The 11,616-nt window shown below is 34.8% G+C and overlaps 1 long non-coding RNA gene across 1 annotated transcript in view; it reads right to left on the reverse strand.

The window, feature by feature from the left end:
* Positions 1-7,601, reverse strand: part of LOC120764984 (uncharacterized) — a 12,555-nt gene extending 4,954 nt beyond the window's left edge. The window contains exons 1-2 of the long non-coding RNA XR_005704339.2: positions 7,486-7,601; positions 7,299-7,369 (exon numbers count right to left, since the gene is read on the reverse strand). This is a non-coding gene — a long non-coding RNA (uncharacterized LOC120764984). The remainder of the gene's footprint in view (positions 1-7,298; positions 7,370-7,485) is intronic.
* Positions 7,602-11,616: the final 4,015 nt, after the last annotated feature.

An 11,616-nucleotide genomic window follows, 5' to 3' on the forward strand; every position in this document is an offset into this window, starting at 1 on the left:
AAAAAAAAAAAAAAAAAGATTGCGCCTCTTTGGGCAGGAGCAGATAATTACAGTGAGGTATTATTTCTTTATGATATAACAGAATAATTACTACAGTTCAATGCTGTTCATTTTTGTACTGAAAGACAAAGAACAGGAAGGACAGAGAACAGCAGAGATGAGAACAGTAGTATCATAATAATGGAGCTAATTCAGATTAAAATAATGAGGGATGACTGTGTTTTTTGAGATACTAATTACAAAACTACATCCTTAGAAATTAAAAAAAAAGGATGAAAATCAAAATTTATGTGGAAAGGTATATTAATTTCATTATTCAAATCAATAGCTCCTACTGTTGTTGATATGCTGCTGCTCAGATGAAGTGATAAGTTCATATTATCCATGAACTACAAAAATTAAGCTGCAGGAGGAGTTCAATTGTGCCAAATTTTTCAAGAGTGGCTAGTTTCCCTTAGTGACAGGTACTGTTAGGGTAAGGCAGAAGGATAACATCTAAATACTTCTTGAACCAGAGAATAAAAATCTATAGTTGACATGAAGCAGGAGAAAGTGGCATTATATTCTACCAAGTCCATATCATCACATCAAAAACACCTGGTGAAAATGACATTTGGTTCTCTTACTTCTTGTCACTCACAACAAACATCAAATTTCAACAGCAACACTCTATACAGTTACTTCTACCTTTTATAGAAATGCAGATTTTTGTTTTGGGTTTTTTTTTTTTTTTCCTAACTCCTATCTGCAGTTCTGGGGTTCAGATGGCTGTGACCAAGAGTCAGAAAAAGAAATGTCAGACTACTAAATCTGCTCAAGAAAATATCTGACACTTTGATTGGATGTCAGCAGAGACATCTTGCATAGCAGAAGGCTGCTATCAGTAGATCAGCCACACAGAAAGAATGTAATGAATCCAGTTGCTGAGGATTCTAGCTTTAGTACTTTACTTAGAATAGACTCTGTCCTCACATCTTAACCTGGGCAAGCTACAAGCATGGTTTGTTTCAACTGGAATTTTAGTTTCAACTCCACATACACTTCTGAAATCATATGATTTTCTGTTAAAGAGTACATGGATTGAAAATGGCAACAAGAACTGAAAAAGCAAAAAAATTAACAAAATTTTACTTCATGTCTTATGCTACTTATTCCATGCAGCAATAACTGTCCTTTTTTATGGGGAACGGCCTAATATTTTGTGTCCCTAGCCATTAGAATTTATCAACTTTTAGTAATTCCTAAAGTTTCTTGTCCTGTGATGTATTGTTCACAGCAAGTTCACAGTCCATTGTACCTGATGACTGATTTTACTGCATTAAAAAAAAAAAAAAAAAAAAAAAAATCCCATATAATTTTATTGAATCACAGAGTCAGTGTGATATGAGTCGGATACTGACACTTCTTCGAGTTAATGACACTGCACCCTATCACTATAATTATAAACAATCCCTACATTTGCCATTGGATTGCACTTGTATTTTCTGTATTTCATGAAAAAAAGAATCAAAATACTGGTGTTTAAATATGCTTCTAATCACATATCTATCCAAGAAAACGCCTAACACTTCACTGGTATCCTCAGACAAAACGTGCAGTTTCAGACTATTTCAGTTTTGCAATATTCTCTCACTCTAGCTTTCCTTCACACTATTTGCCTTAACTAGAGGTTTCTCCATTGTGTCAGTCACTGTATGAAAAATTATTGCATTCTTCATGCTCTAATTTTGCAAGATTTTTTTTTGCAAGAGCATTTGCAAGTATGCTGGTATTTTGCAGGTTCCTAAGCTAATGATAGTCCTAAGAGTCTCAATATATATGTCTGGTTTTTATCATTTTTTTATGACAATTCTCAAACCCTCAGATGACTGAAGGATGCATGGCCACAAGTATTTGCACCAAATGTTATTCTACTAGCCAAATTTTGAAAAGCTATAGTGCATTTTCAGTTTGTGCCTGTGAATACAAAATAGGTACTCCAGAAAAGCTACTCATCTAAATGTTCCCATAAATACTCTATTTTGGGTTGTCACCAGCTACCAAGCTGTCTCTGCTTGTGACTGTGGTTACTAATACTGCAATGATGATGTAAAAGCACTATTATTGCAATGCAGATCTGTGATCGCAAAGCAGTGGAAGCTGACACAAACAAGCATTTGTTCCTCATTGGTCCACTTGCTGTAACTATGCAGATCTTTCTGCAAAATATATTCTTCTGCCATTATAGAGCCTATACCTGGAACACTTAGACACACAACACTATTTCCCAAGGCACAATACCAAGATCGTGGGAAGGTAAATTTTTTTGTTGTTGTTCTTGATGATCAGGAGGTCTAAAGCTGTGCACAAATTCGCAGCTGTAAAGTCATATCTTCAATGATACTGGATTCCAATTCCAGAAGTAATTTTGAACTACACATGAAGTTTTAATGCCCACTTGTTTATGTATGTGAATTTTACCATTGCTGAGAGTCTTAGATTTTCTGTTAAACTCTCAAGCAATTCACATCTATATTCAGTGCAACACTGGGTATTAGGCACATTAAAATGTAAGTTGAAACAGCCTTAACACTTGATGACCAACTTAATGGTGATCTGCTGCATGACTAAGAGATTTTAATATATTTTCATTCCAAGGCTGCTTAAAGAGTTACAGACCTGTGTTATATCTTCCACTTATTCCGCTTGTGCATGGTCACTGTATATTGGGACTTCTCTCAGATTACTTATGGCTCCAGGAGAAAACAAAATACAATATGCATTTTAAAATCTTTCTAGGCTGTATTTACTTACTGTTCAGAATTTGGTGGAGAGTTACGCTTTCCAATGATTCAATGGGATAAATTAAAGCAATGAGTCTGTATTTTCATGTAAGAGCCACACTGTGAAAGACTGTGATGGTTCCAATTCAGCATTTTAAAAAAATACCTTTCTTCTTGAGAAAAAAAAAATCCTAATTTTTCCTTCATTAAGTGAAGGTTCTTCCACAACTTCACAAATTATCATGCAGAGTGTCACGTAACAATTTTAAATAATTTCGTTAACAGAGACGACTGAAAAATATATTGAACTCATACCCACACTTCTTATTTTAATCTGAAGAGATTCTAACAAACTAAACTAAGTTTACATAAATTAAACAATTTTATTGGTATATTTTCATAGAGAAATATGCTGTTGATGCTTCATAGCATACACTGAAGTGTAATTCAGACCCCAAAGTAATCATATGAATCACATTGTTCCTTTCTGATTCTATTTGCCTGACCTGGCTTTTGAAAACAGGAGGCATTCCATAACTCAGCTTGATGTGGCTTTGATTCTCACTAGAAGAGGATGGACTCAGCAGGGAAGCAGCACTTGTAGAAAGAGCTGCTGGGAGATAAGCAAGACCCAAGGAACTGTCAGTCAGGACACTGTTCTATATTGTGTGCAAGCAAAAAACCTTAAGTTATATATTCTAAGTGAAATCTGTAACTCAAAATTCTTTACGAATGGAAAACCAGGAAAGAGAGAGAAATTTTTAGATTCTTTGTTGGATGATAGCCTTCAAAAGCTTGATTATTAATTTAAAACAAAGCAAAAATGTTACATAATGTGAATAGTAAACTCATCAGAAGTTGTTGGCTACAATTTCTTATAGACTAAGTCAAATTCCCTATTTCACAAAATATTACCAACCAATAATATTACCAATATTATATAAATTTAAAAATAAAGTCTTCTAAGACTGATTAATAACAGCTATTTTTATACCATCATACTGTAACAAATAAATACTTTTATTCATTAGACCACAAACTATATTTTTATGAAATTATACACAGTAGGAAATTAGACCCTTCCACTATTCTGTGTGGTTTATTTCATTTCATTACATTGACTTTTATGCTATGTCAAAGGTTAATGCTAGCATTCCTGCTTTCACTCTCTGAGTTTATTGAAAGCCTTAGGACATATAATGTAGTAGAAAAACACTTTTGAGAGAAGAATAGACTCAACTGTTTTGCAATGTGAGAAGTGAAAAACACATAAAGAAGGGGAGTTCTTCAATAACCAAATATTGAAAACACGGGAGCAGGAGATTACCTATACTCATACAATACTACTTTTTCACAAGTGGTCAATAGACCTAATGTAGAAAATCCTTATTTTGTGAAGTCTTGTGCTGATCAGTATTAAAGCCCCGCAGTTTAAGAATAAGAAATGGAAATAAGAATAAAAATTAAAATATTCATTCAGTTTCCAAGTAAGCAGATTGCTAGTCCTTATGACTGCAGAGAAATGCATGAAAAAATAACCCAAAGATACCCAAAGGGATGGAAAAACTGAACTCAAAACTGTATTTTTCATTAAAATATTACAATTTTTTGTGCTCTGATTCATGCGTTTTTAGCATTTTGGTCTTGTCAATATATTTGACTCTGACTAACTGAAGGTACTGGTCCAGACTCTGAACGTGGAAGACAGGGTGAGAATGAAGTGATAGAGTCCGTGATTGTGAGGTAATAAAGGAGTGACAGTAGCAAAACCGTGACAATGGATTTCAAAAAAGAAACAGTTCATCACACTTTGGAAACAGGTTGATATTGTAGTAAAGGAAGGATTTTCAAGCAAAAATAAAAAATGTAACTGCAGGGAAACTGGTAATTTCCAGGATGTAGAACATAAAGGATGAATGTGGAAGAAATGTAACTACATAGGAACAAGTGCATATATATACACATTGGGGCATGAAAAATATTATTTGACTTGACATTAAAAAGAAATCTACCATTTAAAATGGAAACAAAAGTTTATAAATCAGTATAAGATAAAAAGAGAATAGGAATTTGGCAGGGAAATATGTCAGATATGCAAAGGAAAAAAAACCCAAATTTTTAACCCAGCAAGTATCAGATAAAAAATAAATTGATTTCTTAATACTTGTCAAGAAAGGATATTGTGACTAATGGAAAAAAAAAAAAAAAAAAAAAAAAAATAGAAGATGAAAAAGAAAATACTGTAAAGGTCAATTTCTTTTCAACAGCATTATTGAAAAAATGGTTTGACTGTGATGAAATGTTTAACAAGTAAAAAATGGGCCTGAATGAAGAAAGATTAAAGACTATGTAGATAAAGGCATTTGAGATAGCATGTTCTGATGAAATTTGCTATATTTAAAGAACAGACTCAAAACCATTTCTGAGTCATTGACAAGTGCTATGGAAAATTTACAAAGGAAGAATGAAATCTCAAGAGACAGTAAAACAGCAAATACAATATCTGTGTTTTAAAAAGATTAAGTGCATATGGGGGATTTACTGCTGGGAGTTACAGCCATTTTTGGTATCTGAAAAGATGCTAGGACAGATTATTAAACAATCCATTTGTAAACACCAGGAGGATAATAAGATTGTAAGAAACAGCTTAGGGATTTATCAAGATCAAATAACGTCAAACAAATCTAATTTCCTCTTTGCTCTAGATAACTGACCAAGGAAGCAGAAGAGAACCTTTTTTTTTTTTTTTTTTTTTTTTTTTTTTTTTTTTTTTTTACTTTGCGAAGGCATATAGCCACATGAAATCTCATAAACAAATTACAGAGAAATAGTGTCGAGAAAACAAACATAACACTGGCACTTATGGGAATGAAAACCTTTTTCTCAAAGGGTATATATCACTTTCTAATTGCTAGCCTTGGTGGACTACTCAGGTGTAATGCATGTGAATAGTATTAAAGAAATATATGTGTTCATAATTATGTTCAGAACTCTATACTATACTGGTAACTCACAGAGATGTTTAAATGGGAATTCAGCAAAATTGTAAAGATTTCTACATATTCTAAAAAATTACCTAAATTAATTAAAATATTTTAAAACAGACATGATTTTTTTTCATCATGTTGAATAAGAATGATACCGTTTAATTTAAACAACAACAACAACAACAACAACAAAAACTAACAAAAACCAGCCATCAGATATATGGGATAGGCATACATCAAGAAAGGCTGTTAAACAAATTACCAGAAACCTATGTTCTAGACTGTTTTAGTTCTTTCAGTCTTGTGTCAGAAGAGAGGGTGGGTTAGATTCCTTCCTTGTTTTGCAATGACATTATAGCAAATAAGAGAAACAGTTTTGTGTTATACTCAGGAATCTCTTCCACCAGCAAAAAATATAGTTGGTTGTGTCTAAGAAGCTTTATGGTTTAAGTGTAGACAAATTCTCAGTGAATTTGATAATTCAGATTTTCTTGATAACAATTTTATTAACACTGATTAGCTATTTGTTCTAGGACAAATAAAGTATATCAAATGTTACTAGATATTTGATTACTGATATTTGCTCTGTTAGTTAGAGCATGGTGCTAAAACCATCCCAGATTGCAGGTTCAATCCTTGTACAGACCATTTACTTAAGCATTGGATAATGCTCATTGTGGGTCCCTTCCATAGGACCTCTGCTTGGTCTGACTTGGATATTTCTGCCATTTTCCTATTAACAGGGTCAACCACTAGCAAAGTGAAGTGGGTTCCCTGGAAATATGCAGAGCCACAAACGGATCCCCACAGGGCACAGACACAGCTGCTCATATAATCAGTGTCAGACAAGGCTCTGCCCTGAGAAAACCCCACACTCAAGACTCACACCAGCCACACACACACAGCCACATTCCCTAATCCTCTTGGGCTGGCAGAGACAAAAATCACTGGTGCAGCACACACGCCACACTCCCCAGGGTCTCACACATACATTCACGGATTTCCCAAGCACCAGCGCTGACCCTCTGCCCACCTAACACCTCTACCAAGCCACCACTACCTGCCCCACATGTCCCTGACAGCCAGCTGCTCCAGCGGCGTGCTCACTGGATACACACAGCACTAGTCCTACAGGCACACTATTCTTGTGAGTCCTCCCTGAGGAGAAAAAAAATCCACCCACCTGTTATCCCTACCCAAACCCAGAACATCCTACTTCTCACATGGGCATGCTTACATTTTGCCAGTGAATCCACACACAGACCTCACACACACCTGGCTGGGCATGTGTTACAACCTGCCCCAGAAAACAAGAGTAAATCAGGTTCTTTTTAATAGATCTTGTGAAGCAGATTAGAGTAAACAGCACTGAATAATTGCTGTTTGTAAATATATATAGAGAGAGTTTGTTTTGGAACAATTTGGTTGAAATAGAAAGCAGGTATGTAGCCATTTTGGTTGTTATCATCTATAGCAATATAAAAGCACAAAAAATAACACTTAAGATAATGCAAGAAAAAATAAAATTAGAACAATATAGAGTCCCTACCTGTTGGATCCAGAAATTATACTTGATTGTTGCAATTTTGGTATCCCATGATCGAAGTAAACATCATATTCCTGTTAAAATTATGATCGTGATCTGTCAGGGAAAGTCCTTGTAATTCAAAGATTTCATGAGTTATATTCACTCAGGTGGGAATGACCAATCTCCACTGAGGTAAGGAGTCTTATACCTGATGATGTAATACTGTGAGTCAAGGGTCCAGGTGGTTCCAGCTGCCTATTTTGTCAGTGTAGTTGAGTCCATTGTGGCCCATCATGGCCATCAGCAGAGATGGACAGTTTCAGGCTACATGTGAATGTCCCAGTACTTCCCAGGGAAGTTATCATAGATGAATTCACTAATTCATTAACTAAGGAAAAAGAGACAATAGCCCACCTACCTGTCAGGGTTTGCCACTTTCTTTATTTCATTTAACACCAGCTGTAGCCTGAAGTGTCAGGTGTGCTCTCCATCTGCACCTGGGAGGTTACTTTGCACCTTGGCAGTTTTCCCTGATTGTTTGAGCCATCAGCATTCCACTCTCTCTTCCAGTATCACTTGTGGATACATTCTTCTCCCTAAGCCTGTGACGATTGGACAATACTGCCCCCTTTACCTTCTCTTTCTGTGCCACAATCTATTTCAAGCACAAGGGAAAAGGTAATTTTCTACCTATACCCATCTATTTGTGGGTATAAAAGATTACCTCTTAAGTTTAATGGCAGCTCATGCAGAGCTATGTTCAAATGCCTTCTTCAGACGACTTTTTCTTAGGCATACTAATACTTCAGTTTTGAATTGGCTGGGTTAAAACTAACTTTTCACACTTTGGGGTAAATATCAGTTAGTATCCATTGAGATAAAGTGATGTAAAAGAAGAGTTGCCTGTACTTTGAGCAAAGTGAGACATAATAATTTCCTTAAGCCTTTCTAGAGTTTGAATGAGTAAGATATTTGTTCCATATAGAATATTTTTCTGCATAATTTGTTAACACTAAATATAAATTTTTTAATTATTAAGACATCCTCATCATTTATACTTACTCTAAGAATACAATTGCCTTGAAATCTTTAACTTAACAGGGAATGAATGAGAGTGTGAAAATCTGTTAGTATCTGGTGATCTCTTGTGACTATTTCTTACAAAGGAACATTGAACCTTGAACTTTGGTGCTGCTTCCTGCTTATAAAAATGACTGTCTCGAAAAATTATTTACTGAAATTCTGAAAAAGCCATCACATTACCTAGCATCTAAAGAAGGTATAAAGAAGACCCAAAACAAATGGAAAATCACAGCCAGAATTAAGCTACAATTTAATCTTGAAACTAGTTTTGTAATATGATGTCCTAAACTTTGAATATTTGAACTAGAGGCAAAATTGAGGGTTGGCTTTATTTTTGCTAGATTAAATAAAAATAGAAGAAACAGAAGAAACAACAGCAAGGTCTTGAAAGACTGAGAGGCAAAATTCACATTGGTCTTGCAACAAAACTGTGCAGATTAAGTCCTAGATGCAACTGACTCACATACTACTAAGCATTCAGTAGTATTATTCGCATAATACTAAGCATTAAACATAGTCACAAAAAATATTGAAAAGAAATAAATGAGTACTGACTGATGGAATTGAAACTATAAAGAAAAGAGATGCTCAAGGAGTATGAATATTGACAATAGGAAAGGAGTCAGGAATATACAGCATAGGAAGGATTAGGTGGGCTTATCCTGTGGGTTATCCACTAATATAAAAAGGTGCCTGATTTACTCTCCCTCTATCTTGTGGAATTTCTACTCCCCTGCAGGTGAATATATAACACTTTGAAAGCTAGGAGCACAAAATTAGGATTACTTAAATTTACATAGCAACTAGCCCAAATTCACAAGTGGCTTAGAGTAGCTGACTGGAAGTGTGAAATATTAAAATTGGGAAGTGGAATTGAAAGTTTTAGAGAGACCATGTAAGCAGAATGCCATTTAGACCAAAATTCAAGGTATTTAATATAGGAAATGTACAGCATTCTGATAAGAAGCTTCCACAAAAGCTACAGCTACATCAGACAGAAAGCTACAGCTTCTCTATGATGTTGTAGCTTCTAAAAATTAATGACATGTTTAAAAATAAAAAAGTGAGCTGGAAATTGTGGCAGGGAGAACTGTGTGTGTAGTGGGATATAAGAAAAGGAACAGTAAATGAGTAGTAAACAGTAAAATCATGCCATTGCTCCCAAGAGTTCTTAGTTACTATAATTAATATCTGTCAGTCAATGAAGCCATATTCACCCTTGCTGCTACTAACTATATTAACATCTATTACCAACTAACATAAATATATTATATCTAATCACAACAGCACCAAAACTATATTAGAAAAAGACCACAAAAGGGAAAAGAAAGTCTTTCATAGCATAGAAGAGGAAGCGTATGTATGAGGCTTATACTTGTAAAGAGAAGAGCACCTAAAACAACCAAAATGCTTAATTACCAAAGCAGATTCTTAAATCAGAGTAACTTCTCTTGTACTATGCTTTGGAAAACTACAAGTCCTGAAACCTAGGAAATCCCAGGCTCCTAGACCACAAAGTACTTTTTTGTTTATTTTCCCTGGATGTAATGGCAATCTCTAGGCATGCAATTCTTCAGTCTCTTTCTGTATTGTGTCATCCCTTTGAATTCTGAACAGCTCTGGAGGATTACCACTTTGCTACATTCTGCTTTATCATGCAGTACTAACGCTCTTAATCATGATTAAATAACCAGACTTCATTCATATAATATGTATTTGCTACCAGTCCCCATGTCAAGAAGATGTCTACACAAAAGCTGTGCAGCACAGAACTGGCTTGAAAGGTATGTGATATTAATATACATATGTGCTTTCATCTATATCCTTGCACACATAAGGAAAAGGATCTTTCCTTCCGAAAGATCTTGCTGACTTCTTAATCACTTTGCCGCAGTCTCAGCTCTGGCAATCTCTGCTAGTGAATCCATCCAGTCTCCTGTATTTTTCGCCCATTTTGTTAGGTAGTTGGTGTACTTGTAGTTAAGTTCCCTTATATATTGCAGGAACAGGAGGTAGAAGAAAAAAGGAAAAATACATCCTCTACCTAATCTGCCATTTACATCAGTATATCTGTCTTTCAAAAATATTAGTTCTGTGAACTCATGTTTTCTGGAACAACAACTAAAATTGTTTGGCAGAGATTGTTTGTTTGTTTGGATTGGGATTTTGTGTTTTATTTGTTTGTTTGTTTGGGGTTGTTTTTTTGGTTTTTTTGTTGTTGCGGTTTTTTTGATAGTTTGTCTGATTGGCATTTTTTTGTTTGGGTTTTTTTTCTTCTGAATTATCCATTTGATCATTTCAGTGTAACAAATGGAACAGCTGACTGTATTCTTGGCCCACTTGATTGCATATGAAATGTATAGTATTCCCAATTATATCAATTGACAGTTGAATAATAATCTGAATTGGCTAAAATATCATCTTTCTGCCTGAGGCATATAAATGATACTGCAATGGTGTGCATACATTATGATAAAATTAATTTTTATACTGGGGGAGAATCAAATGATAATAGGAGTGGTGAACATTAATCAATTTCAAGCAATAATTCACAGTTCAAGTATTGAAGAGGGTGAAAATTGTTTTATAGATGCAAATTCTAAGAGGTGGAATCCTCATTAACACTGTCTAATCTTTTTAATTTGAACCACATCATTTATCTGAACTGCATAATTTAAAGGTCAGGCAAATCTTCCATTTTTGAAGTAAGAATAGAGACCTTGACTTTCAGAACTTCAAGCAGCCAAAATTCCACTTTAGACAGTAGCCAAAAGTCTTGTCAGAAGGAAGGTTTGAATTTACAGGTGGTAAAACCTTTTCTCAGTCTGAAATGACTAGGCTTTATTGTCTTTTTAAGCATGGATCTCTTAAAACAAACATTTCCTGGGCCAAGATTTTGTTGTGGTGGGTTGTGGGGGGTTTTTTTGGGGTTTTTTTTGTTTTTTTTTTTTGTTAGAGCTTCATCTGATAATTCCAGTGGCTGAGATCTCAGGGCAGTTTGTGTGATGTTCAGAAAGATGTCATGTTTATCGAAGCTATAGAAGACTTTTATTGCTTCGTACACTGGGATCCCCTTTGGGATTCTTATTGAAATACATGCCATTAAATCACCTTCAGCCAGTTGCTAGATTTATGGCTATGGGACATCTGCCAAAAAGCAGAGGCTTAGGCTGAATATAATACCAAATTATTTGGTTTGACCCTGACTGTTTTCAACTAACTTTCAAGGAAAAAAAAAAAAAAATCCAAAAAACCC

This window comes from Hirundo rustica, chromosome 2, assembly GCF_015227805.2.
Source record: "Hirundo rustica isolate bHirRus1 chromosome 2, bHirRus1.pri.v3, whole genome shotgun sequence".
Taxonomy (NCBI): domain Eukaryota; kingdom Metazoa; phylum Chordata; class Aves; order Passeriformes; family Hirundinidae; genus Hirundo; species Hirundo rustica.